The 25,721-nt window shown below is 40.2% G+C and overlaps 1 long non-coding RNA gene across 1 annotated transcript; it reads left to right on the top strand.

The window, feature by feature from the left end:
* Positions 1 to 248: 248 nt before the first annotated feature.
* On the top strand, positions 249 to 1,522 carry LOC109067322. Its single transcript, XR_006161359.1, has 2 exons — positions 249 to 285; positions 517 to 1,522. It is a non-coding gene; the product is annotated as an uncharacterized LOC109067322 (long non-coding RNA).
* Positions 1,523 to 25,721: the final 24,199 nt, after the last annotated feature.

Consider the following 25,721-nt stretch of genomic DNA (forward strand, 5'->3'; position numbering starts at 1 on the left):
GATGAACAAAGTTTGAGGAACGGCATTTATTTAAAGTATAAATCTTTTGTAAATTTATAAATGTAGTTTCTTGATCAATAATGCATCCTTGCTGAACAAAAAAGATCAATTTCTTTAAAAAAGAAAAAAAAAATATATATAGTGATGCCAAAACTTTTACAAACAGTAATGTATATATATTAAAGCTACTGTTCAGGTTACATCGATACCTTGTAGTCCTATATTTTCTTATTCTTTTTTCTTATTCTTCATTAGAGGCAGCTGAGAAACCCACGAGAGAAAAAGGTGAACCATCTTAGGTCATGTCTTACATTGGGTTTTAGAGATGATTTTAGCATGTTTGATGTATATTGATTTCAGTACAGAATTGCTTTCAGTACTATGTATTTGCATACCATATTTCTGCAATACTTGATTTTGATGACAGTCATGCCAATGTGATAAACCTTTGTGTTTAATTTTCTGATGTTGTTTTATTCCCACCTTTTCCCTTTTATTTATATTTTTCCATACAAGTTGATTTCTGGCTGCAGGAATTCTTGAAAACTCACAAAATGAAAATGAAGGAGAAAGTAGAACACATATTTGAGGGTAAAAAAGAAAAGGAAGAACATCTGAAGAATGTTTTCACAGAACTCTTCATTACGGAGGGGATACTGAAAAAGTCAATCATGAACATGAGGTTCTGCAGATTTGATGATGCCATTAAAATCTGTAAATCACAGAACAGGTCAATCAAATGCAATGATGTATTTAGTCTGAACAAAAATAATAAGAAAAAGATTGTGCTGACCAAAGGCATCGCATTGGCATTGGAAAAAAACTGTCTCAGTGCACAAGTTCATTCTTGACTGGGCAGAAGGAAAATCCAATGACAATATTGACTGTGTGTTTCTGCTTCCGTTCCGAAAGATTAACTGCATTAAAAACAGAGAGATCAGTCTGCATGAGTTTCTACAGAAGTTTAATCCTGAAAATGCAGGACCTGGAAACAACAAAGATAAATAAGGTATATAAAATGTACGCTTGCATTTATCTTTGATGGACTGGATGAGAGTCGACTGGATGAGAGTCGACTGGATTTTGAAAGTGGAATGGTGACGAGTGTTGAGGAGCGATCTTCTGTAGATGAACTGTTTACAAGTCTGGTGAATGGGACTCTGCTTCCATCAGCGCTCATCTGGGTGACATCACGACCAGCAGCAGCCAATCAGATCCCTCCTGAGTATGTCGGGTTGTTCACAGAGGTGCGAGGATTCACTGACCAGCAGAAGCAGGAGTACTTCAGAAAGAGAATCAAAGATGAAAACTCAGGCCTCCAGAATGATCTCACACATTAAGAAATCTCGAAGTCTCTATATCATGTGCTACATTCCCGTGTTCTGTTGGATCACAGCCACTGTTCTTCAAGACATCCCTATTGGGAACAACGCACAGGACATCAACACAACACTCACTGAAATGTACATCCATTTCCTGCTGATACAGATGAACATGAAGAACCAGAAGTATGACAGAAAAACAGAAAGGGTCCGTACCAAGCTCCTAGATTCCAATAAAACAAATGATTTTGAATTTAGCCAAGCTAGCGTTTGAAACAACTAAAGAAGGAAATATTGTTTTTCTAACGAGAAAGATCTGGAAGCATGTGATATTGATGTAAGCGACTTTGAGTCAACAGGAATGCTGACTGAGATCTTTCAGCAAGAGGCTGGACTTCACCAGGTGAAGGTCTTCTGTTTTGTGCATCTGAGTGTTCAAGAGTTTCTTGCTGCAGTGCATGTGTTCCTCTGTTACCTGTGCAAGAACATGGAGGAGCTTCAGTTTTTCTTTGAAGAAACACAAAATAAGGTCAGACTTTACTGTGAGCTTCAGTCTGAAAGTCCATTGCATTATTTACTAGTGAAGGCTGTTGAGAAAGCAGTGCAGAGTCAGAGAGGACATTTAGACCTCTTTTTGCGGTTTTCTGATGGGCATTTCACTGAAATCCAACCAGAACCTGCTCAGAGGCCTGTTCCCTCACACTGAAAGAAAGCAAAGACAGCGTCACGAAAACAACAACGAGCACATTAAAAAAACTGTTACAAATTCAGAAGATCTCACCTGAAACTTCAGTAAAACCTTTTTACTGCCTACTGGAGCTCAATGACAATTCATTATATATGGAAATCCAAAGTTACATCAAATCAAATACAAGAACCCTCCTCTCATCTTCCATGTGTTCATTGCTGGTCTACGTACTGATGATGTCAGAGGAGGTGCTGGATGAGTTCAAACCTGAATATGTACAGGACATCATGGGGAGAGAGACAGGAGTCTCCTCCCCCGCTGTGAGATGCTGCAGAAAAGCCATGTAAGTAACTTGTTGACATTTGTTTACATTTTTTTTTAGCTCTAAAAATCAATTTTCAGTGTAAAATGCAGTCTGAAGTCTCTCGCTTTTACTGATTTTGGAGATTAAAATCTATATTTACTTGAATAAATTTTAAAAACATAGTAATTTCATAGAAATGCAGTTGAGAAGTTTTTTATTTCACTTGTCTTTTAATGTCATTTGAAGCTTACATGGAAGATTTTTTTTTTTTCTTTTAGAAAGCTTAAATATTTACGAATAACATAGCACAACCTATCAAACAACACGGTTCATACAAAAATAAACACAAAAATATGTCTTGGACAAATATTTTGTTTTTACAGACTCAACGGATGTGGTCTCGATGATACCTGCTGTGAAACTGTGGCTGTGGCACTGCAGATACCAGACTCACCCCTGATAGAGCTGATCATGAGTGACAATGATCTGAAGGATTCAGGAGTGAAGCTGCTCTCTGATGCACTGAAGAGCCCAAACTGTCAGCTGAAGATACTGAGGTTTGAGAATCAGATGTGTTTTTTTGTATGTTCATTTGATACACGAGGTATAATCACCCAAATCAAGTAAGCTATTGAAAGTTAAAAAGCCTTTATTCACATTATGTTCATCACAATCGAAAATTACAAATGATTAAAAAAACACTGCACACTGATGCATTTCAGCCTTCAGCCTTCCTCAGAGTGTGTCAGGTACCAAATTATGACATATAATAAGGTATAATTATTATTATTTTTTTTTTTCAATTTAAACATCAAAAGAATGAACAATACAGTCTTTTTATCATATTTATCCAAACATTTGCCTTTCATTCAAAAACCTCAAATATGGCGCTATAGACACATCCAAGTGTTTGTGTGGAGTGTGAAGCTGTTAGTGTGTACTGCATGACGTGAAGGCACCAGTGCAATCACTCACATTTTTCCTGATAAGAGTGGATATATGTAAAACACTTTGTCATTTTATTTATAAATACATTATTTATTTAATGATTTATTAATAAATAATTACAATTCATAGTCATTACTTTTGCCGGTGCTCTGTGGCGAGCTTTATGTAATTAAAGTAATTTAATTAATAGAAACATGCAATTAGTCGACTAATGGCTTTAAATGAATGACAACTAGTCGACTAGAAAAATCTTTAGATGGGGTGGCACTGTCACAGCCACACCATCGACACTCTCGGAATCAGACACTTACGCCACGCCCACCACTCGTTCCCAATCACCAGCATTCTGAACACCTGTGCATCATCACCAGTGCCACACATAAAAGCCCTCAGTCACCATCACTCATTGTCTGGTCTTGCACCGATCTCCCTACTTGCCTGAACACCCTTCGTCAACACCTACCAGAACTGTTGAACCCTCTTCATCCTCCTCTGCCTAACTGTTCCCATCGTCTTCGTCGGAGTCACCATCTGTGTCACCATCACCTCAAAGGAAAGTTGTGTTACCACTGTTTGTTTACGTGTCAAGATTCACCTGTGTCTGAAACCTCTGATTAACATTAAACACCTTTGCACTGAATCCTCTGTGTCCTCGTCTGTGTCTGACAGAAGACCAGACCTCATGCAGAGCTCTTCAGACACAGGCGAGGACCGCACCGCGGATCCCTTCACTGAATTGGTTCACGCTGTACGGTCCTCACTCATGCAACTTCCCCTCACCTGCTGTCAACTGCTCATCGCCATCCAACACCGCTACAACTCTGGTCACTTCTTCAGTTGCCCCTGCGAGTCCCATGGCCAAACCAGCGACATACAGCGGCGCGGCGGAGGATTGCAGCGGGTTTCTGCTACAGTGTTCACTCTACCTGGAGTCCAACGCTCACCTCTTCACCACCGAACGCAGTCGAGTTGCCTTTATCATCAATCTGCTCACAGGTAAAGCTCTCCAATGGGCCCAATCTCTCTGGGAATCGAATTCCTCTGCTACTGGATCTGTTACTGATTTCTGTTCCCAGTTAAAGTCTGTCTTTGGTCAACAAGCGTCTGAATTATCTGTCCATGATCAACTGTTTACAATTCGCCAACAGCAAAATGAGTCCGTGAGTGATTATGCGGTTCGCTTCCGTACCCTCGCTTACATCAGCGGTTGGAATGAAACGGCCTTAATCACCGCCTATCGCCACGGTCTATGTGAGAAAATACAAAGTTTGATTGTTGTATATGAAGATTCACTGGGACTGGAATGTCTAATCCAGAAATCCATCAGAGTCGCCCAGAGACTCACTGCATGTCGACAACTCACTCCCGCTGTATGTCCTCCGCCCGCTCTACCATCTGTCGCTCCTCCAGCACCTGAACCCATGCAAATAGATTCACACACCATCTATCTACATCAGAACGTCAGCGGAGGATTAACACCGGGCTGTGTCTCTACTGTGGGGGAGAGGGACACCTATTACCATCATGTCCCGTCCGACCTCCACGCCCAGCGGTGAGTACCATCCATCTACCACCTCAAACTGCTCAATTGATTCAAACCTGGGTTACTCTAAGACATCTCCACTCTTCTCTTTCAGTACAAGCCCTCATCGACTCCGGCTCAGCGGGGAACTTCATCAACCAGCAAACATTAAATCGTCTAAGTGTCAAGCGTCATCGAAGCCCCGTCGAACTCAGAATCACGACCATTCAAGGAAAGCCGCTGGGCCGAGGTCATATCCGCTATTTCTCCCCCACAGTCATCCTCCGCGTGGGTTCCCTGCATGAGGAAGAAATCACGTTCATGGTGCTGGAGGAATCCACCGCAGACATCATCTTGGGACGCCCCTGGCTTAACCAACATCAACCACACATCCATTGGCCCACAGGTGAGATCCTGAAATGGGGAAAATCCTGCCATTCTACCTGCATCACTCCACCAGTTAAAGTTCCCAAGGTCAGTCCATCCATCAAGAAGTCATCCCTACCGGTCCAGTCCACATCAGTGGAAAGCCCCGAAACTCAGGTTGAACATACCATCCCTTCAGAATATCGGGCGTTCCAGGATGTGTTCAGCAAGCGGTTGGCAACGAAACTTCCACCTCATCGGCCATGGGACTGCGCTATCGACCTCCTGCCTGTAGCAACCCTTCCCAAGGGACGAGTCTATCCTCTGTCCATCCCGGGAGCAGAAGGCCATGGAGGAGTACGTACAGGAAGCTCTCGCTCAAGGATTCATCCGACCATCTACTTCCCCTGCCGCTTCCAGCTTTTTCTTCGTGGCCAAGAAGGACGGAGGCTTGAGGCCGTGTATTGATTATCGCCATCTCAATTCTCAAACCGTCAAATTCAGCTATCCTCTTCCCCTGGTCCCAGCTGCCTTGGAACAACTACGCGGAGCAAAGATCTTCACAAAACTGGACTTGAGGAGCGCCTACAATTTAATCCGTATCCGGAAGGGGGACGAGTGGAAGACAGCTTTCATCACTCCTTCCGGGCACTATGAATACCGGGTCATGCCGTATGGGTTATCCAACAGTCCTTCCGTCTTTCAGAACTACATGAACGAAATCTTCAGAGAATACCTTAACCAGTTCGTAATTGTCTACATCGATGATATCCTCATTTACTCCACATCCCAGGAAGAACACATCCAACATGTCATCCTTGTACTCCGAAAACTCCGGGAACACCATCTGTACCTCAAATTAGAAAAATGTGAGTTCCACACGCCCTCAGTCCAGTTCCTTGGATACATCATCGGCCCACGTGGCGTGAAGATGGACCAGGGGAAGGTGGAAGCCATCACACACTGGCCCCAACCTGGCTCCATAAAAGAACTCCAACGCTTCCTGGGCTTTGCCAACTTTTATAGGAGATTCATCAAGAACTACAGTTTACTCAGCTCGCCTCTAACCTCACTCCTCCGGAACCGGCCCAAGTCTCTGTCCTGGAACCCCATGGCCACAGAAGCTTTCCACCAGCTCAAACAAGCCTTCCAGACCGCTCCGATCCTAGCTCATCCAGATCCCAACCGACAGTTCATAGTGGAAGTGGATGCTTCATCGACCGGGGTCGGAGCGGTACTCTCCCAGCGGCAGGGGGATCCTCCACGACTCCATCCATGTGCCTTCTTCTCGAAGAAGCTATCCCCGGCGGAGCAGAATTACGACATAGGAAATCGTGAACTGTTGGCTATCAAGCTGGCTCTGGAAGAGTGGCGTCATTGGCTGGAGGGAGCCAAGGTCCCTTTCGAGGTGATCACTGACCACCGGAACCTGGAATACCTCCGTGAAGCTAAGAGACTGAATCATCGCCAAGCTAGATGGGCCTTATTCTTCACGAGATTCGACTTTAAAGTCACGTATCGCCCTGGCTCCCAGAACAATAGAGCTGATGCTCTATCCCGCCTTCATCAGGCAGACCCAGAACCAGAATCTCCCGAACCCATCCTCCCTCCAGCCATGATTGTAAGTCCCATTCAATGGGACCTTAATCGTCTGATTGAACAAGAAAACCATCAACACCCTGCTCCGCTGGGAGGTCCAGAAGGGAAACTCTTCGTCCCTCCTCAACATCGGATTACCCTTCTGGACTTAGCTCACACCTCTCCGGGATCTGGACATCCAGGCAGGAGGCGGACCCTCTCGCTCCTGCAACAACGTTACTGGTGGCCCTCGATGAGTCAGGATACCTCCCGTTACCTCAAAGGATGCTCAGTCTGCGCCATAGCGAACACCCCTAGGAGACTCCCGGAAGGTAAACTGGTGCCTCTGCCCATTCCTGAACGTCCATGGGACCCATATAGGTGTAGATTTCATGACTGACCTCCCCCTTTCTCAAGGAAATACTTGTGTGCTGGTAGTAGTCGACAGGTTTTCAAAATCATGCAAACTCATACCTCTCAAAGGACTTCCCACAGCGTTTGAAGCGGCAGAGGCACTATTCCACAATGTGTTCCGTCACTTTGGCATTCCAGAAGACATCATCTCCGACAGGGGTCCCCAATTCATCTCCAGAGTCTGGTCAGCTTTCTTCCGCCTCCTAGGGGTATCCGTCAGCCTCTCTTCAGGATACCATCCACAGACCAACGGCCAGACTGAGCGGAAGATCCAAGAGATCGGGAGGTTCCTGAGGGTCTACTGCCACCGGAATCAGGACTGTTGGAGCCAGTACCTACCCTGGGCAGAATATGCACAGAACTCCCTCCAGCAATCTACCACCGGGCTCACCCCCTTCCAATGTGTCCTCGGATACCAGCCTCCCCTCTTCCCATGGTCGGGTGAGCCCTCGGAGGTCCCAGCGGTAGATCACTGGTTCCGACAGAGCGAGAGGGTCTGGGACTCGGCTCACGTGCATCTCCAGCGGGCAGTTCGGAGGCATAAAGAGCAAGCGGACGCTCGTCGAAGACCTGCGCCACAATACCAACCTGGACAGCTGGTCTGGCTCTCGACGAGGGACATCCGCCTCCGGCTGCCCTGCCGTAAGCTGAGTCCTCGATACATCGGACCATTCAAGATCGAACGGCAACTGAACGAAGTGACCTATAGACTCCAGCTACCAGCACAGTACTGTATCTCACCTTCATTCCATGTCTCACTCCTCAAACCATTCACTGAACCTTTGTCTCCTCCATCCACAGAGCCTGGTGATGATGCCGTACCTCCTCCTCCCGCCATCGAAGAAGACAACAACATCTTTCGGGTGAGAGCTATCCTCGACTCTCGACGACGGGGTCCTCAACTGGAGTACCTCGTAGACTGGGAGAACTACGGCCCGGAGGAGCGTTACCTGGGTAAATCGTAATGACATCCTGGACCCTAGCCTGCTCACCGACTTTCACCGAGACCATCCAGACCGCCCCGCTCCCCGTGGCCGTGGTAGACCCCGTCGTCGTTCAAGATCCCAGCCGTCAGGAGCCGCCCGTGGGGGAGGGGGTACTGTCACAGCCACACCATCTACACTCCCGGAATCAGACACTTACGCCACGCACACTCGTTTCCCAATCACCAGCATTCTGAACACCTGTGCATCATCACCAGTGCCACACATAAAGCCCTCAGTCACCATCACTCATTGTCTGGTCTTGCACCGATCTCCCTACTTGCCTGAACACCCTTCGTCAAAACCTACCAGAACTGTTGAACCCTCTTCATCCTCCTCTGCGTACCTGTTCCCATCGTCTTCGTCGGAGTCACCATCTGTGTCACCATCACCTCAAAGGAAAGTTGTGTTACCACTGTTTGTTTACGTGTCAAGATTCACCTGTGTCTGAAAACCTCTGATTAACATTAACACCTTTGCACGGAATCCTCTGTGTCCTCGTCTGTGTCTGACAGGCACTAGTTTGATTTTTGCACTGTCAAACTTTTATTTTTATAAATTATGAGATTGTGTGTCTGATGTTAACAATTATAATTTGCTTCATCACTACTTTATCTGGCAAACTGGTTAACAATCTGAATTCACCTTTATTTTCAACAGAAACATGTATCTTTTTTAAATGATAAAAGATACTGTAACTTTTGTTAATAAATAAAAATGGATGTGTAATTATTCAGTTATTTATTATTCTGTTCAGATTGTATTCCTGTAATCTCACTGGTCAGAGCTGTGAATTTGTGGCATCAGCGCTACAATCATCAAACTCTCGTCTGATAGAGCTGGACATGAGTTGGAATGAGCTGCAGAACTCAGGAGTGAAGCTGCTCTCTGATGGACTGAAGAGCCCAAACTGTCAGCTGAAGATACTGAGGTTTGAGAATCAGATGTTTCTTTATTATGCTGATTTGATACATATGAGGTATAATCACCCAAATCAAATAAGTTATTGAAATTATGTTTTATAAAACTGATAGTTCTGCTTCTTGATTGGTGATTGACTGAGCTGCATTTGAAGCTGTTGTAAAACACTTTGTAAACACACACCTGTGACATTATTACATCAGTATTATTGTGTTACTGCACTGTAAAAAAAATCTGTAAAGTTTACGGTAAAAAAAACATAATACCGTAAATTCATTAACTGATATAATGTTAATATACCAACCTATTGAAGTTCTGAAATCTGTTTTGTACCTTTGTAATACATTGATAACCACCAAATGCAGGTGGTGAAGAGAAAGTCACATGATGAACCGAAGCCCATCACAAGCAGCTTTTAAATAAAAACATATTAGAAGGTGCACAGTGTGATTCACACAGACACTAAACACCATCATGGGTGAGACACATGAAACTGAAATAATGCAATAAACATTCGTTAAACAACATTAGGTGTAACACACAACCCTAATATACAAAAGTGATAAAAAAAAATTAGGGGAAGTCGTGGCCTAGTGGTTAGAGAGTTTGACTCCGTACCCTAAGGTTGTGTGGCAATATCACGACTGAGGTGCCCTTGAGCAAGGCACCAAACCCCCAACTGCTCCCCGGGTGTTGCAGGATAAATGGCTGCCCACTTCTCCGGCGGTGTTGTGTGTGTGTGTTCTCGGTGTGTGTGTGTTCACTTTGGATGGAGCACGAATTCTGAGTATGGGTCACCATGCTTGGCTGTATGTCACGTCACTTTCACTTTAAAAAAACTTAAAAGTTTTTACAAAACTAAGAAGAAACATGGTTATTTCAACCAAAAAACATCAAATTGGAAATATAACACAGGGAATTCTGGGAATGTCAATTTACGGTTATTCACTGTAAATTATAAAGTCTTTTTCATTTCCAAAAACGGTATATTTCCGTAAAATTACGCAAAATTATGCAATGTCCAATACAGTTTTTTCACCGTATACAGTAGGGGAATTTACCGTAAATCATTTAACAGATTTTTAGTGTAGTATTTTTACAGTCTTTTACCGTTAAATTCACAGTCGTTTTTTTACAGTGTGTGTCTCTGTTGCTTGGCAATCATTCATCTAAACATTGCTGAATAACTATTATAGAAAGGAATCCAAGGCACTTCTTCTTGTCCAAAAAAGTTAAAAAGACTTTATTCGTACTATGGTCATCACAATCGTAACATTAAAAATGACTAAAAGACTGCACACTGATGCATTTGGGCCTTCAGCCTTCCTCAGAGTGTGTCAGGTACCAAATGAATGACACATGTAGGTATAATTAATCAGTGAAGTTGGTAGAAACCAAATGAACCTTTACAGGGAGACCTGATTTTTTTTTTTCCCCCCACTTTCATTTGTTTTACTTGTTGAAAGAATGAACAATACAGATTTTTTTTTAGTCGTTTTTTGATCATTTTTTATTCAAATGTTTACCTGTCATTCAAAACCCTCAAATATGGTCCTATAGGCACATCCAAGTGTTTGTGCAGAGTCTGGAAGCTGTTAGCACAGAGGTCTTCAATCCTGCTCCTGGTGACCCACTGTCCTGCGAAGTTTATTTCCAACCTTCTACAGCACACCTGCTGGTGTATTTTCAAGCAGTCTTGAGGAGCTTGATCAGATGCTTCAGGTGTGTTTGATTAGGGTTGTAGCCGAATTCTGCAGGACACTGGGTCCCCAGGAGCAGGGTTAAAGACCTCTGTGTGCTTACTGCATGACATGAAGACACCAGTGCAATCACTTTGATTTTTTCTTGATAACAGCGGAAAAACTTTAAATACTCAGTCATTTTATTTATTAATAAATTATTACATTATTTATAAATAAATAATTAAAATATCTCTTTGCTGTTTTTTGAAGCAAAGCCCCATTGGGCTAGGCAGGGCTGAAGCCACGGGGCGTGCAAGGAGAGGGCCCGTGATTGACTGTGGGGTAAAATGACTGGCAGGGCGATTGCCAAAGCCACCACGCCCTCCACTTATTAGCGCTGTTATTTAGTTGAGCTTTTGCATAAATTCTATACATTACCATTTGAGATTGAAGCTTAAAGTCTGAATTTAGTTTACCAATCAAATGCATTTATTCTATATTTGACATTTGAATGACATGTTCACGTATCTATCAGGTGATCGCTGCCCAGTATGTCTGCACTCACCCCTCTTCACTTTGTTCTGGAGTAATCTGGAAATGGTTGCGCAAAGCACAATATTCAATAAGTAAAAATGTCAGCAATTCTAAAAGAGAGAGGGGCTCAAAAAATGAAAAACTTCAAATACAAACAACATAAAAAACATGAATTCGTAAATTCCCAAGCTATCAGGTTATTTTACTAAAGCTGATGTTGGAGTGGAAGTTGCTGGGACAGCAAGTGAAGCGGGCTCCTGGAGCAGATAAAAACAGTGTCATCGTCCACACAGATTTTAGGTTAGTTTGATTATTAACTGGATTTATATTGTTTTTGTGTTTGAAGAAACTAGCCTATATTCATTTAAGGGTTTGGTGATTTTGGGTTTGGTATTTTAGGGTCGTTGATTGAAGCGCGTCATGATGTAGGCTAAGCTTATAATTTCAAGGCGTTTTAAGCAGGTTTTTAAACAAATGGTTTATACTGTTCATGGACATTAAGCTGCGGGGCAGAATTCATTCTGGTAAATGCGTGCGTTTAAACGGTTTCTACCTGACACAAGCGGCGCACACCTGCTCGTATTACTGACTAAACTTTCGCTCCTTGTGCTTAAATGCTCAAATACACATAGTTATGTGTCAAAATGCCCGTCTTTGCGAGTATCCTCGTAAACACAGTTATTTGTGTCTTAAATGAATGTTGATAGTTAAAGATAAAGCATGTGTAGTGTTAGGCTATATGAGATCCTTAGCCTATATAATGAGATCTTAAAAGGATATTCACCCAAAAATTAAGATACTGTCATCATATAGGTGTCATGGAATCACCTGCCTCACCAGCCAAACCAGCCTCCTTCACCTGTTCACAATCACCTGATTATTAATCACGGACACCTGCATCCACTTACCACACCATTCAAAAACACACTCACCACAGTCACTTGTAGGCTGGTCTCAAGGTTACAAGCTTCTCAGCAGGTCCCTTGCCTACCTGTCAGCCTGTAGATCCTGGAATCCTCTGCTATCTATTGAAGGACTAGAAGTTTCAGCTCAGATAAGACTGTTTTCTCTGTTTCCGTTGATCACCTCAGTTTTGATTCTCCTATGTTGGAAGCTTCTTCTCAGTTGCCTTAAATAACTTACCTGCTTGTTTCAATCTGCCTGTTTGCCTCCTTGACCAGCTGTGACAATAGGCCTACTTACCCTCAAATTGTTCTAAACCTATATGAATTTATTTTTCCTCCTCAACATGAAAGATATTTTGAAGAATGATCGTAACCAGTTTCTGGTCCCCACTGACTCCAATAGGCTTCTTCACTGACTCCTATGTTTTTTTTGTTTTTTCTCATATATGGAAGTAGTGAGTGTAATGATAATTTTTTTTTATATATGTTGTTACTAATATATTATTTTGTGTTAAACATAGAACATCAACATAATTTTTATTTTTTGGGTGAACAATTAAAGCAACCTAACATAGCTGCTGTTACCATTTGTGTAAATAATGTAAACCAAACATCAGAAAGAAAATGACTTACTGTCCTTGACTGAATCACTTTTGTAAAATAAATAAGAATGAATGTATATTGAATTTATACAGTGAAGACTATTTAGTCTATTTGCACATTTTCTTTATACAATATAATAGTTATTATTCAGTGCTTTAAGTTTTTTCAAGTAGGCCATTTTTTTTTATTATCTTTGATCTTTAAAATTAGCATTTCTTTCTGTCTACTATGTATAGGATTTTATGTAAGTACCGGTACTTCTAAATGGGGTTGAGGCTGGGATTTAGTGCATGAAGTGAAAGTACTTTGATGAACTATGTGTGGAGAGCATTCACTCAGTATCGTTATCTCATTTTTGACCAAGATAGCTTTTAGAAGCTTTTGCATTGGAACTCTTCTCATATATATATATATATATATATATACAAGATGGTATAGTGATTTAAAGGTATTCTTTGTAAGTGGATAATATCTCAATGGGGAAAAATATCATGCAGGATATTTATACTGATATGGACTGGGTAATTAGTTAGGAAAGAAAAGATGCCACATTGTTTAATGGAAATGAAAATTATCAACCTACAGAGGGCTGAATTCAAAGACACTCAAAATTAAAGTGAAAAAAGGATGCAGCAGGCTAGTCCATTAAGCTGAAATTTCATTGCAGCAACTCAAAATGGTACTCAGTAGTTTGTATGGCCCCCACGTGCTTGTATGCATGCCTGACAACATCAGGGCACGCTCCTAATGAGACGAAGGATGGTGTCCTGGGGTATTCCCTCCCAGATCTGGACCAGGGCATCACTGAGCTCCTGGACAGTCTGAGGTGCAACCTGGCGACGTCAGATGGACCGAAACATAATGTCCCAGAGGTGTTCTACTGGATTTAGGTCAGGCGAGCGTGGGGGATATTCAATGGTATCAATTCCTTCATCCTCCTGGAACTGACTGCATACTCTCGCCACATGAGGCTGGGCATTTTCTTGGTGAAGGAGGAACAAGGACCCAATGCACCAGCGTAGGGTCTGACAACGGGTCCAAGGATTCCATCCCGATATCTAATGGCAGTAAGTGTGCCATTGTCTAGCCTGTAGAGGTCTCTGTGTTCCTCCATAGATATGCCTTCCCAGACCATCACTGACCCACCACCAAACCGGTCATGCTGAACAATGTTACAGGCAGGATAACATTCTCCACCGCTTTTCCAGACCCTTTTACATCTGTCACATGTGCTCAGGGTGAACCTGCTCTCGTCTGTGAAAAGCACAGCGCGCCAGAGGCGGACCTGCCAATTCTGGTGTTCAATGGCAAATGCCATCCAAGCTACACGGTGCCAGGCAGTGAGCACAGAGCCCACTAGAGGACGTCAGGCCCTCAGGCCACCCTCAAGAAGTCTGTTTCTGATTGTTTTCTCTGAGGCATTTACACCAGTGGCCTGCTGGAGGCCATTTTGTAGGACTCTGGCAGTGCTCATCCTGTTCCTCCTTGCACACAAAGGAGCAGATACAGGTCCTGCTGATGGGGTAAGGAACTTCTACTGCCCTGTCCAGCTCTCCTAGAGTAACTGCCTGTCTCCTGGAATCTCCTACATGCTCTTGAGACTGGGCTGGGAGACACAGCAATCCTTCTGGCAATGTCACATATTGATGCGCCATCCTGGAGGAGTTGGACTGCCTGTGCAACCTTTGTAGGGTCCAGGTTTCGCCTCATGCTACCAGTAGTGACACTGACCCTAGCCAAATGCAAAACTAGTGAAAAACAATCAGAAAAGATGAGTAGGGAAAAAAATGTCAGTGGCCTCCACCTGTAAAACCATTCCTGTTTTGGGGGTTTTCTAATGGGTTGCCCATCTAGTGCATCTGTTGTTAATTTTATTAACTCCAAAGCAGGTGAAATGAATTAACAACCCCCTCTGCTACAAACTGACCAGATTAATATCCCAGAAGTTTAATTTACTTGATGCTATACTCTGATTAAAAAAGTGTTCCTTTAATTTTTTTTGAGCAGTGTATATATATATATATATATATATATATATATATTGTTTGTCTGATGTATAATTTTCTTCATCACTACTTTATCTGGCAAATGGCTGGAGAGATAAACTAGTTAACACTCTGAATTCACCTTTATTTTCAACAGAACATGTATCTTTATTAAATGCTAAAAGATACTGCAACTTTTTTTAAGTAAAAATGGATGTGTAATTATTCAGTTATTTATTACTCTGTTCAGATTGTGGAGCTGTAATCTCACTGGTCAGTGCTGTGAATTTGTGGCATCAGCTCTACAGTCATCAAACTCTCGTCTGATAGAGCTGGAAATGAGTAACAAAGATCTGCAGGACTCAGGAGTGAAGCTGCTCTCTGATGGACTGAAGAGCCCAAACTGTCAGCTGAAGATACTGGGGTTTGAGAATCAGATGTTTCTTTATTATGTTGATTTCATACATATGAGGTATAATCACCCAAATCAAATCATTATTGAAATTGTTTTATAAAACTGATAGTTCTGCTTCTTGATTGGTGATTGGCTGAGCTGCATTTGAAGCTGTTGTAAAACACTCTGTAAACACACACCTGTGACATTACATCAGTATTGTTATGTTGCTGTGTCTGTGATGCTTGGCAATCATTCATCTAAACATTGGAATCCAAGGCACTTCTTCCCGTCCAAAAAAAGTTAAAAAGCCTTATATTCTCATTATGGTCATCACAACCAAAACATTAAAAATGACTAAAAGACTGCACACTGATGCATTTGGGCCTTCAGCCTTCCTCAGAGTGTGTCAGGTACCAAATGAATGGCAGGTGTAGGTATAATTAATCATTGAAGTTGGGAGAAACCAAAGGAACCCTTACAAGGGGACCTGATCCCCCCCCCCCACTTTCATTTGTTTTACATGTTGAAAGAATTACAATACAAATTTATTTTCAGAGTCATTTTTTGATCATTTTTATTCAAACGTTTTGCCTGTCATTTAAAACCCTCAATTATGGCGCTGTAGTCACATCCAAGTGATTGTGCAGAGTCTGGAAGCTGTTATTGCAGAGGTCTTCATCCCTGCTCCTGGGGACCCACTGTCCTGCAAAGTTTTATTTCCAACCTTCTACAGCACACCTGCTGGTGTATTTTCAAGCCAGTCTTGAGGAGCTTGATCAGCTGCTTCAGGTGTGTTTGATTAGGGTTGTAGCTGAATTCTGCAGGACAGTGGGTCCCCAGGAGCAGGGTTAAAGACCTCTGTGTGCTTACTGCATGACATGAAGACACCAGTGCAATCACTGAGATTTTTTTTCTTGATGACAGCGGAAAAACTTTAAATACTCTGTCATTTTATTTGTTAATAAATTATTACATTATTTATAAATTAAAATATCTCTTTGTTATTTAAAATATATCTTTGCTATAGTCATTATTTTTGCTGGTGCTCTGGGGCAAGCTTTATGTAATTAAAGTAATTAAATTAATATAAACATGCAATTAGTCAACTAATGGCTTAAATGAATGACTAGTAGTCGACTAGAAAAATCTTTAGTTGGGGGGGGCAGCACTAGTTTGATTTTGCACTGTTAACCTCTTTTATTTTTATATATTATGAGATTGTGTGTTTGATGTTAACAACAATTATAATTTTCTTTATCACTACTTTATCTGGCAAATGGCTGTAGAGATAAACTGGTTAACAATCTGAATTCAACCTTTATTTTCAGCAGAACATGCATCTTTATTAAATGCTAAAAGATACTGCAACTTTTCTTAATAAGTAAAAATGGATATGTAATTATTCAGTTATTTATTATTCTGTTCAGATTGGCAAGCTGTTATCTCACTGGTCAGTGCTGTGAATTTGTGGCATCAGTTCTACAATCATCAAACTCTTGTCTGACAGAGCTGCAATTGAGTATCAATGAGCTGCAGGACTCAGGAGTGAAGCTGCTCTCTGATGGACTGAAGAGCCCAAACTGTCAGCTGGAGAAACTGAGGTTTGAGAATCAGATGTGTTTTTATATGCTGATTTGATACATATGAGGTATAATCACCCAAATCAAATAAGTTATTGAAATTATGTTTTATAAAACTGATAGTTCTGCTTCTTGATTGGTGATTGACTGAGCTGCATTTCAAGCTGTAAAAACACTCTGTAAACACACACCTGTGACATTATTACATCAATATTATTGTGTTCTTATGTTGCTGTGTCTGTGTTGCTTGGAAATCATTTAAACATTGGAATCCAAGGCACTTCTGGTTCAAAAAAGTAAAAAATCCTTTATTCACATTATGGTCATCACAATCGAAACATTAAAAAACACTAAAACACTGCACACTGATGCATTTCAGCCTTCAGCCTTCCTCAAGAGTGTGTCAGGTACATAATGAATGACATGTGTAGGTATAATCAATCAGTGAAGTTTGGAGAAACCAAAGGAACCTTTATGACGAGACCTAATCTCCCCCACCCCCCACTTTCATTTGTTTTATTTGTTGAAAGAATGAACAATACAGATTTATTTTTCAGAGTCGTTTTTTTTTATCATTTTTTATTCAAATGTTTGCCTGTCATTTAACAACCTCAAATATGACACTATAGGCACATCCAAGTGTTTGTGCAGAGTCTGGAAGCTGTTAGCACAGAGGTCTTCAACCCTGCTCCTGGGGATCCACTGTCCTACAAAGTTTATTTCCAACCTTCTACAGCACACCTGCCGGTGTATTTTCAAGCAGTCTTGAGGAGCTTGATCAGATGCTTCAGGTGTGTTTGATTAGGGTTGTAGCTGAATTCTGCAGGGACACTGGGTCCCCAGGAGCATGGTTGAAGACCTCTGCGTGCTTACTGCATGATATAAAGACTAGGGGTGCTCTGATCAGGTTTTTTGAGTTTTTTATTAGGGGTGCTCCGATCAGGATTTTTAAGGCCGAATTTTTTATTAGGGGTGCTCCGATCAGGATTTTACAGTGATACTCCAATCAGGATTTTTAGAAATTAATTCAGGGCCTGAATTTAATTTTTTGAAAATGGGGGCAATTCCCCTCTTAGGTGACTCTTGTGAGAGGGGAAGCAGCACGGACTGCTTTCACAGAAGAGTCCGCTACTGATCCTTGGCTGTTTACCACAAAGCCACAAACGCAACATTTATCCATTACTTTGATTTCAAATCCAAACATTGTCACTGAAAATGCTTTTTCAGCATTGCAATTCTTTTTTTATATGTTTAAACAATAAATAAGCAACACATTATTCAATGCTTTTACTTTTGCATTCTCTTCTAGATTTATATATTAATTTGCTCAAGCAAGTGGCAAAACATTTAAAACTACTTTTCTTACCAGAAATAGTCTGCTCTACTGCCTTTCCTTTTTCAAAATATTTATTACAAGCAATCCTGCCGTTCATAAAGAACTTTATTTTTCTTCCTCCATGAGTGCCATCATTTTGCCTTATCTAAAAGTGCTCTTTCTCTTTAAACCTAGCCAAAAAGACATATGTGTTGACTGTGAAGCACAGTAGACTTTAATAATATGCATGTATGGTGTAATTACTACATTTTCGTGTCAATCCATGTTTATATTTACTGAAAACAATGCGCTGTTATTTTAATTCAGCGCTTGCAGCGCAGCAATAGACTCGGTGCGGCAACGATCTCTACACTACTGCAGATGTAGTACTCCTGAAAAGAAGTATAATAAATAAACCTGAATAAAGAAAAATAAAAAAAAGAGAGCGCTGCAGTGATGGCTTCAATGATGGCGTATTTACTCTGAATGAATAATAATTAAAAGCATATGCATATAACAAAGCTCAGCACATTACAGTATCAACACATGTATCACTCTTTCCCATTAATGACTGAAAGTAAAAAAATGAGTGACTTCAAACACTTTCCATTACAATAGAAAAATAAGAAAATATAACAATCAACAGGTTATTTAACAAACTCTCTATACGGTTCATATGCTCTGGTCTAAAAAAAAAAGGCATGTGTCATTTACAACTGACACGGTGACACTCCAATCACATGCTTTTTCTAGAAACAGGATAAGGTATTCAGAATGTACACATAAGCACAAAACGATATATAACATCTTAATTAATATTTACCCTTAAAAAATGAAATGACAGAATTAAATTGACGATACAGGAATACAGCTGGGATATTAACCACATGTTCATTTCTAAACGCTGTTCAATTACTCGTATCTGATGTACTTCATACAATAATGACACATGAAGATTAATTAAGATAAACGTAATACATAACTCATAAGTCTGAAACAACACCATGAACTTTTATGCACACAAATAACATCTAGATACTGACCATGTATTACATGTAGTGGCTATCGCTCTAATCACGAGGCACTCATGCTAACCATGTGCTCAGGTCTTCTAAACTCATGACACACTATCAGTAGTAAAACCGAACTGCTTTCAACACACATAAATCATCAGTATCGCATTACAAAGTGTTTATGTTTAAACGGAAGTCCGAGTGTGCATGAGCGCACAGTCTCATGGAGAGCGCGCAAGCGCTGAATGGTTTAAACACGGGCAAGAATTAAAAAGTAATGGAATTATAAACTTTAGTGACGATGTGAAACTGCCTCGATTGTGCAAGTGACAATTCCTGTCACCTGTGCAGCTCTCATATATACAGACGTGATGTGTGGGTGATTTGAAGCCTTTTGCATATTTTGCTTCTGCTGTCATGTGAAGTTACTTCTCACACAAGGTTTTCAAATAACTTTATAAGTTATTTAATGAAGAAATATAACATTATAATTATTTCACCTGCGCCAGACAGAGACTGCAACGGTGCCGCTGCATGTCGCATACAACAATACAACATGCCAAACCTAGCTGGAGATCGTTTTTTGAGATCTGCCTTTTAGAGACCGCCGATCAATCATCCCAAAGCGATTATCGGTTGATTTTGTTGTGTTGAGTATGAATTGGATCGTAGCTTATCTATTGTCAGTTATTGTTTTTAGTTTGGTTTTGATTAGTTGCATGTGAATCGGAGCATCCCTAATGGCAGTTATTATTTTAAATTTTATCAGTAATAAAAATGGATGTGTAATTGTTCCTTTTTTTGTTATTCTGTTCAGATTGAAATACTGTAATCTCACTGGTCAGTGCTGTGAATTCGTGGCATCAGTTCTACAATCATCAAACTCCCGTCTGATTGAGCTGGACATGAGTTCCAATAACTTGCAGGACTCAGGAGTGAAGCTGCTCTCTGCTGGGCTGAAGAACCCGAACTGTCAGCTGGAGATACTGGGGTTTGAGAATCAGATACATTTTATATGTTATTTAATACACATAATAAGTATAAAGTCAGAATTTACCTCAGAAGAACAGCATGATGTGACTTTATTCATACTTTTTTCTAATGAGCAAGTAATTTATTCTTACATTAGTAACATGGTATTTTAATAATAACATTAATGGTTCAGTGGATCACAAAACTAACGATCATATTGCATTTTTTTTTTTGAGTCACAGATCAGATAATTTTTATGGTCAGCAAAAAATCTAAATAAATAAAAATTACTTAAACCACATCTAAGTAGTTCTTCAATACCACAGCAAAAACTATTAGTCTAACTTAAGAAAGTCCACACATGATTAAAGTGAACAGTCAGTATAAAAAAGGTAACTTGGTGTGATGAGGGTAGGGTTACTATAATATTTTTATTTTATTTTTTAAATCATTAACATTAGTTAATATATATTCACATAGCTATACAATATATGATAATGTTCTTGTTATATTTACTAATGAACTTACTAAACCATTACCTAATGATTAACATATGATTATTTAATGTAAATTGAAATGCTTACAAATGTAGGTAAACTTTCAGTTCATTTGATCTTTATTTGTTGGTCTTTGTTTGTTGTGTACACCTCTATTTACACATCTTAACAAATAATCTATTAATTATTTGTTCATGTTTTTGCAGTACCCAATCTAAAGTGGAAACTGTTCATCATTTGCAAATGTTTATAAACGTTTACTAATCATTAATACCTTTTATAAGCAGTAATCTCCTGAAAGACCTTAATTTACCCTATTCACACATCTTTACTAATCATTTATTAATCGTTTGTTCATTTTTTTGCTGTAGCCAATCTAAAGTTGAGACTATTCATTATTTGTAAATATTTATAAATGTTTCCTAATCATTTAGTGTTTTTATGGGCATTGGAAGTTTAGCTAATGTAACAAGGTTTGTGTATAGGGTGGCTGGTTAAGTTTAGCTTAATGTTTGCTAAAAACAGCAGATTGTTATTTTGGGTGCAATTTTTTTTTTTATTGCCTCAACACTCACATTAGTATACTGCTCTTCAGTATATCATTTAACAGGATATTCCTTGAATCATAAATAAAACATGGGAAAACAATTTTCTTTTCTTTTTTTTTTTAAAAGAAAATGTTCATTTATCAAAACAATATAATATAAACAGATTGATTCGCGTTCCCTTATAATCAAATTGACCCCTGTACACTGTTGACCCTTTAACCAACTTTTAAACCTACCCATACCACTAAACCTGTCCCTAACCTTTACCACAACTCACCTCAACAGCAGCAGAAGTGTTGTGCATTAACACAAGCATTTAATCATTTTATAACATCTGTTAAAATCTTTGTCGATTTTCAATAAGTGCTTGAACATATGGAATTAAAAGTTTAATGACATTTGTAAGCATTTTAATTGACATGAAATAATGATTTGTTTGAACATTATCTAATGTTTAATAAGTTTATTAGCAAGCATTAACAAGCACATTATCTCATGTTTCCAACTCTTTGAATATATGTTAACTAATGGTCCATTAAGCATTATGTAATGTTTGTTAATGATTTGAAGTGCTACAAAAAAAAAAAAAAAAAATCCGCAGCACACAGCATATATAAATACAATATAACAATTACAAATAAACTAAGTGTCATGCCCCTGGACTCATTATGTGTTTTCCCTCCATGTGTTCCATGTCCCATGTTGATTGTATTATTCCATGCACCTGTGTTTCCCAAATTATCTTGTTTATAAGCCCATGTCCATTCAGTTCAGTTTTGTCGGAGATTGTACGTCCATATGTGTGTTTCCTGTGCTCCTGTCTGCCCCATGTATTCCTGTGGATTATTTTAATTAAAAGAAGATTGTTCCATGCATTCCTGGTTTCCTTGCTCCTAGCTACACATAGTGTAACAGAATCTCCGACCACGAAAGTTTAAATTGCATGTCTACCCTCCATTTGTTTTCTGGTTTTCCTCAGTCCTTTTGTTTCCGTTGTGTTGTTATGGATCCCCTACTTCGCCCAGAATAAGTTTAAATTGCATGTGGAGCAGGGGGGGGGAAGAAATCGCTCGGGGCCCACACCAGACTGTTTCTGGGGTCCTGTCAAGCTTCACCAACTACCCGGACGATGCACTCTGTGCGTTCTACGACGCCAGTTTAAACATTGCGTACAGAGCGCCGTCGTCCGAGGACGATTCCAGAGCGAATTTTGCCGCCTTCTTAAAGTGGACACTGGCGTTGCGTGGATCTCCGTTCCCCATCTGTTCCCAGGGATTGATCGCCAGTGCCACTCCGGACCCAGAGCCCAGCCCTCCATCTCCCCGATTGGCGGAGCGCATGCCTGAGCCCACCACTGACAGAGTGCCAGAGCCACCCAGAGCCCAGCCCACCATCTCCCCGATTGGCGGAGCGCATGCCTGAGCCCACCACTGACAGAGTGCCAGATTAGTCCAGGTGTGTGAGCCGACAACACCACCTGCCACGAGCCCATGATGGAGAAAGCCACGGATGGTGTGAGCACAGAGAGGAGCTCCGCCCCCCATGATGGAGAAACTAGGTATGGAACGCCAAAAGGGCCAAAACTAGGAGGAGGGTCTCATTGACTGGGAATCTGATCTGGAGATAGAACTGCCCCCTCTCCTCTCTGTTGTCTCCACTGGTCCTGTCCAGCCCTCCTTCGTCCATGGTTCCCTCATCCAGCCCTGAGGGGCCAACTGCCTCTCCAGTCCCTTTTCCTAGAATGCGCCCTCCAGTGCCCGCTCCTCGAAAATGGCCGTCCTCCCACCCGCTCCTGCCTCCTGTCTTCTGGCAGCTCCTCTGCTCACCCTCAGCCAACCATCTATGTGGTACGAGCTCCGCAGGGCTGCCATTCTCTAGCGTCGCCGTGGTCGGAGTCTCCCTCACCTCCTTGTGTTTATAAGCCCATATCCATTCAGTTCAGTTTTGTCTGAGATTGTACATCTACCTCTGTGTTTCCTGATCTCCTGTCTACCTCGTGTATTCCTTTGGATTATTGAATTTAAAAGAAGATTGTTCTGTGCATTCTTGGTTTCCTCGTTCCTCTCTCCTCACTACACATAGTGTGACACTTAGGACTAATAGTATAATTAAGGTACAGAAATGTAATAATTAAGTGTAAAATAACACAGCATCATGTTCACAGAATAAACTAAATATAGATTAATCTTTTTTTTTTTTCTTGTTTGATTAACATTAATGACACTGACAGCAGCAGACATTTAGAGGGCTGCTATCCCTTCAAGACCTGATGCATGGATCCAATATAATGATACACATCATATCTCTCTTAAACTGCGTTCACACTAGCAGCAACTTTTGTCACTGCATGTCGCCAGGGGCTGGCGATGAGGTAGTTAGTGGGGGGAAGTCGTGGCCTAATGATTAGAGACTTTCACTTTCACTTTCTCTCTACTTGCTGCCTAATAACGTTGTTTTTTGACAGCAAATCAATTTTCTTGCATCTAGATGCAAATATATTGGAGGCAGAAGACTAAATATAATATAAATTGAATCCGTACATAAAAACAAAAATGAATGAGAAACAGAGCCTGCTTTTTTCGATTAACCCTCTGAAGTCGATTAGACGCGTATACGCGTTATGAGGCATTTTCTCCTGATAACCCCGAAAAGAACTTAAATTACACACTTTCAGTTTTGATTGTACAGATAAGAGCAATACATCAATCAAATCTGTAAAGGGTCTACTTTTTTTTGTATACAGACATAATAACAACAAAAATTTGTGTACTTATATAATATATGTAAAGGGTATACTTTTTTTTGTATACAGACATAATACACTGATCTTTATTTACAAACACGTCATTAAAATTAACTGTAACTCAGTGAATACTCAACACAGAGACATGAGAGAGATATCTATAGAAAGCCTGACATGTCTACTTTTAAACTAAACAGAGTGCTGCCAAAAACAAATATTCTGTGATAAAGTAATCCATATGAAAACACAACGCGATGTCCGTTTTTCACGTCTCCCTTCATTATCTTCTAATGTGACCACGCCCCCGCGCCGAGCGCGCTTTTCAAATTCTAATGTTTCACTGAAGCGCGCGGCTTGAATACGCCCCACACAACAGAAGACAACAGCGAGACTGTTCTTCAAGTTTATTTTTATTTTACTGTTTGCTTCGCGATGAGAGGAATAAGACATAATTCACCCCAAAAAGATGTGATGTGGTTGAGGATTTGAGATTTGGATTTCCTCAGAAAAAAAGAATGAAGCACTTTATCAGCAGAGATCATAAACATGAGTAAGTCTCTTATTATTTATTTATATACTTGTACTAGTTTTCACATAACGTGTAAACATTTTACTAGTTAGACTTTTTCCAAAGACTTTTTCCAAACTATAATTCCTGACTAAATGTATAATCAAGTGAAATATTATGAAGTTTCAATAACAATATACAATACTACCGTTCAAAAGCTTGATGTAAATAATATAAATGTAACAAATAAATGTAACTGTAACAAATGTAACAAACATTGCTGTTATTTCAATTTATCCCCCCTAAAAAACCTGAAAAATATTCTCAGCTCTTTTCAACATTAATAATAATAATGATAATAATAACAATAAATGTTTTTTTGTAGAAAATAAGATTGTTAAAAGGATTTCTGAAGGATTGTGTGACTGGAGTAATGATGCAAAAAAATTCAGTTTGAAGGTCAGCTTTGATTGTTCCTAATAAACTGTTTAACTGCACTCACAAGTGAATATTAAATTATGTTGTGGGATAATTAAATATATTCTAAATAAACTACAAACATAAAATTATATACATTTATTTTGTCCTCACATTCTTTCTTGTAACTCTTCCCTCTCAGTGACACACCTGGCTGAAAGGCTCATTATGCAGCTCATTATGCGGGCCTTTGTCTTCTCAGGTGTAAATCACAATGTAATTCATGATAGTTGACGCCTACTCGCATATGACTTTTTTACAAACAAAAAGTGTCTTAGAAAATTTAATCAATATATTGTTTTCTGTAAGTGAGTAAACAAGATGATTTTCATATCATTTAGAAAGAAAAATTCTAGGCTACAAGCTCCAGTTCTCAAAAGTCCCGGGGAACCAATGTTCTTTATGTGTTTTATTGTCTTATTCAAGTGATTTAACATTTTTAGTTTTTCACTAACCACGCATAACATTTTTTTTTCAAAAACACAATCATGTACGTACATGCTGCTCACATATTATTATAGCCCAGTTTGTGCTGATTACAGTGAGATTAGACTTTAGCCATTTAGATATTATAAGAAAAAGTTTGCTTGTTGAAAAGAGAAGAGCGGGAAGAGAGCCTTCTGTTCAATTGCAAGCCATGCAGGGGTAGAATCTGTAACATTACCTGGGTGTGCATTTTGCCAATACGTCAAGGCTCTACAATTTGCGGCCCAGTAGTAGTGCTGGAAATTAGGCAGGCTAAGGCCTCCTGTCGATTTGGGTTTGGTGATGTGTTTTTTAGAAATGCGGTGTACCTTAAATCCCCAAATGAAAGAAAAGATTATGGAGTTCAAAAGCTTAAAAAATGTTTTCGGTATGAATATAGGCAAAGATTGGAAAAGATAGAGAAACCTGGGGAGAGCCATCATTTTAATTG

Source organism: Cyprinus carpio, chromosome A2 (genome assembly GCF_018340385.1).
Source record: "Cyprinus carpio isolate SPL01 chromosome A2, ASM1834038v1, whole genome shotgun sequence".
Taxonomy (NCBI): domain Eukaryota; kingdom Metazoa; phylum Chordata; class Actinopteri; order Cypriniformes; family Cyprinidae; genus Cyprinus; species Cyprinus carpio.